Here is a 4645-nt window from a genome sequence, read left to right as displayed (position 1 = left end):
GCCACTCAGGATGTGGCTGGGGGAAGCACAGCTGTGAGATTTGGGAGCTTCTCAATGACACTGAAGAGGAGAAGCAGGTAGGGTCCCCTGAAGCCATCCCAGGCTGGTGGGAGACTGAGCCTCCGCTGTGACCCACCCCCTGGTCCCCACTCCCTTCACTCTTGCTGATGGCAAAGCTCATGCTTCTTCTGTGAGAGGACCGAGACATTTCTCAGAAAAGACATGCAAACGGCCAACAGGCACATGAGAAAAGGCTCAGTAGTCGTCAGGGAAAGGCAAATCAAAACCACAATGAAGAGTCATCTCTGCCCAGTTAGGAGGGCTGTTATCAGAAAGACACACACAGAAAACACACACTAGTGAGGATGCAGAGAAAAGGCGACCCTTGCACACTGTTGGCGGGGATGTCAATCAGGACAGCTATTATTAAAAACAGGAGGTTTCTCAAGAAATTAAAAACAGAAATGCTATTTGATCCAGCAATCCCACTGCTGGGTATTCAACCAAAGGAAAGGAGATCAGCGCATCGGAGGGAGACCTGCAGCCCCCTGGGTTTATTGCAGCACTAGTCACAGTGGCCAAGATACGGAATCACCCAGCTGTCCATCAGGGGATTCCTGGATAAAGAAATTGTGGTACACATACACACTGAAATACTACTCAGCCACAAAAAGAATAAAAGCCTGCCATTTGCAGCAACATGACTGGAACGGGAGGTCATTGCATTAAGTGAAAAAACCAGACACAGAAAGATAAATATCACGTGTTCTCACTCTTCTCTGGAAGCTGAGAATAGTTGATGTTGTGAAAAAGCAGAATGATGGTTACCAGAGGCTGGGGAGGGGTGAGTGGTGGTAGAAGAGGTAGGCTAATGGGTAAGAATGGACAGTTAGATAGGAGTGAGTCCCAGGGTCCCACAGCAGAGTGAGCAGACCACGGTTAGCAACACTACAATGTGTATTTCAACATGACTAGAAAAGAAGACTTGAAATGCCCCCACTCAGAGAAATAAACCATCAAATTATCACGTGCACTCCCATGTACATGTATGTTCAACTGTTATGTGTTAATAAAAGTAGATGAATAAGAAATGCAGCATCGGACTGCTAAGAGAGACATGCGACCACAGGCCCTTGACCTCCAATCCAGCTCTGCAGAGGTGGCAGGACCCCAGGGCAGGTCACATTCAGCAGGTCAGCCTGTTCTCTCTTGTTCCATATCTTAAGGGTGCTGTTTATTTTGCTTTGTTTGCTTTAAACCCTCAGCTATTCATCAAATTCATCCATGGCATTTGTTCTGATACACAATCCTATGCCCGTACTGACCTACCGAGTCAGCATCTCCTGTGGTCTGTATGCTGAACCAATCCCCATGACTTTTACGGCCACTCGTAGGTACTGCTGGACAGGGTGATATCCCAGGGCCCTCCCAGCTCTGACGTCATTGGGTGATATTAACAAAGACAAAGGTGAACCCAAGCCTGTGGAAGGAGGGGCTGCCTTGTGGGACCATCAGTGACCAAAGGACAAAGCAAGTCATCCTATCTGCTGGGGAAGGACAGAGGGGAGAAACCAGGCCTCTCTCCACTCTGACATGTGACAGAGCCCATTAACCCTGCTGTTCCTCCTTCACACAACTGAAGCCAGTGAAACCACCGGGGTCCCCAATGCCTACAAAAGAAAGGCAGAGGCCCCACTGGCAATATCCAGGCCAGCTTGATATGGACATGTGTGACAGGAAGCATCCTAAGATGCTCTCAAAACTCCCGCCTCTAGTGAACACACCCTATAATCCTTTCCCTTGGGTTCGGGCTGGAATGGTGACTCTAACAGGACATCTTTGCTATGATTAGATTATTAGTAAGTTCACTTAGATAGAATCAAAGTGTAGGATTAGCACCAAAGGTTGGCCTCCAGTTGCTAGAGTGACCCTAGCCAACTACAACCACAGGAAATGGATTCTGCCAACACCTGAATGAGCTTGAAAGAAACCCCTGATCTTCAGGTGAGATCTCAGCCCTGCTGACACCTTAAGTTACCCTGGGAGGACCCTGAGCAAAGCACCTAGAAAATCCGTGCCTGGACCCCAGTGCATGAAACCTAAAATAACAAATGCAGATCATTTTGTTGAGATAATTTGTTAGACAATAGAAAGTCAATATAACATGTAGTGTAACAGAAACAATGGCGTGTGTGCACGATTCACAGTTTGCAGAGTACTCACAAGCCTGCATCTTACTCAGGCCTGCTGAGTACCTGCCCCTGAGCACAGAACGTGGCAGGTGTCCACCACATGGACCATCTCCTGTAGATACACCTGCCACACTGTGAGGCCAGGAGGGCAGTTCTGTCTTCTAAACATCCACTTCACAGATAGGGAATCACAGAAAGAATCCACAGCAGCACCAGGACCCAAATTCAATCCTTCTGATTCCAAGGCCAAGGACCTGTTCTCTATAGCACTACCCCCAGCATCATCCTCCAAAAGAAGAGAGTTGTTTTAAGTAGCCCAGTAGCCCGAGGGGCTACAACTCTCTCCAAACAGAGAACCCAAGATGCTGAGGGGTACCTCCCACCCTCAGCATCTTCCCCAGGCCAGCTTTGAATCGTGTGGTGAGCAGGGCCCTACAGGGAGAGGCTGGGAATATCGCAGGCACAGACCCACCATCCACCTGCTGCCCAGGAGCCCTCCCTGAACCTCCGAGGGCAGCCGGGATCTCTTGCCCTCCTCTGATCCAGGGAGAGAGAGAGCCCAGGCAGACTGCTCATCAATAGGCTTGTCATCATTTGTCATTAATGGTGTCAGATCAAATCCAAGGAACAATTGGAAAAACAGATTGCAACATTGTGCTCTTTATTGCTGGTGTTTCTGTGGCACATTAGCAATAAGAAGACTCCAGAGAGGAGCTGTAAAGGAAAAAAAAAAAATAAAGAGCAAAAAAGAAAGCAAGAAAGGTACTTTTTTCCCTTGCTGCAAGCTTCGCGACACAGCCACTTTGTAACACGCACCATATGCAGCAGCCACGCACAAGGCCCAATAACCTCCCTCCAAATGGTAATAAATCCCCTTGGACCCCAACACACTTGTAATTTACAACTTGGCTAAAATGAACATTATTTCAAGCTAAGCGTATTCTCAGAGGTGCTGCAGAATGTGGCAGCTTTCCTGCTGACAGAGGAGTTTCTTTTTAAATGTCATGCATTCGCTTTCATTACTTCCAAATAATTGCCTGAAAAAAATCGGCTGCGGGACAGGGCTGCCCACTTTACGTCTCCATTAGTCAATTTCATCATCATGAAAGGAGCTCCTGGGAGGAGATTTCAGCCCAGGGAGGGCTCAGCCCTCAGTTGCTGTCTCTCTGTTGGTGTCTTGGTTGTGCAAATAAAAGGGTGCCTCTATCATTCTCCCAGGTCTGCAGAGAGACAACACAACCTGTCATCTCTGCCACCATCAAATATCATTCTTTTGCGTCCACTGGATCATAATGCCATTGCCTGCCCAGCCCAGTATGTGGTTCTTGTTATCTGGAACTAACTGAAGGAAGTTCAATCCTGCCCCTCATGGAAGCTGGGTCAACAGGCTCTTGGAACAGAGTGATGTTAAGAACATTGCATTTCCTTCCCATTCCCACAAGCACATTGCCTCTCTGTGGAAAGCCTGCTTCCAAATCTCTGTCTTTGCTTTCAGAGCTCTGACTGGGATCATCTATTGCTGCGTAACAAACCACCCCAACATGGGCAGCTTCATTGTATCTTATGAGTCTGTGTATTGACTGGGCTCTGCTGTGTGGTTGTTCTCAGTGTGATGTCAGCTGGGGTTGGTTATAGTCATCTGGAGATTAGACGTGGCTGCCAGGTTCCAGTTCCACTCATATGTCTGGTTCCTTGGTATGAAAGGCAGGAAGACTGGACTCAGCTAACACAATACAGGGCGTCTCTCTCTCTCTCTCTCTCTCTCATGCCCTTTCATTCTCCACCTGCTCTCTCCCTGTGGCTTCTTCTGCAGAGTAAGTGGACTTCCTACTTGGTAGCTGAAGATTCACAAAAGCACAAAAATAAAAGCTACCAGAACTAACTCAGAGTCACTTTTGCGATGTTCTACTGGCTAAGGTCAGTCATAAAGTTAGCTCGGATGATCCAGGCTAGAAGACAAGGGTGTGAAAAACAAGGGGTGTTCATCGGTGCCACCTTTGGAGACTAGACAGAAAGAGGGAAAGGAGAGCAGAAATCCACACAGCGCTTGTGAAAGGTCTCAAAATAATTGCCCTCAGCTCCCTTAGGGAGTGAGCACAAAGCAGGTTTATTTCTTCTAATCACCGACTCCAACTGTGATAGGTTCAATCTCTTTTCGATTGCTCAGTGGCATCCCAGGCAGATTCTACAACTTTTTAGTAACACTTGCTGATTAAAATAGTTTGGTTCGGTGTATTGGGTAATATTTCCTTTATCTGTGATCATAGTTTTATGATCATAAAGGAAAATATTCTTAATTTTAAGAGAACATATTATGATGTCCTGACATTGCAATTTAATCTGAGACCGATAGAGGATACTGATTGACAGGTAGATGGTTAGATAGATACTAAGCATTAACAATCGGTGAAACTAGTGACTAAATGGGTGCTCACTATTCTAGTTTGTCTACA

This window comes from Otolemur garnettii, unplaced genomic scaffold (genome assembly GCF_000181295.1).
Source record: "Otolemur garnettii isolate 467f Iridium unplaced genomic scaffold, OtoGar3 scaffold00102, whole genome shotgun sequence".
Classification (NCBI taxonomy): domain Eukaryota; kingdom Metazoa; phylum Chordata; class Mammalia; order Primates; family Galagidae; genus Otolemur; species Otolemur garnettii.
The sequence above is the reverse complement of the archived record's forward strand: the minus strand, read 5'-3'. Positions refer to the sequence as shown.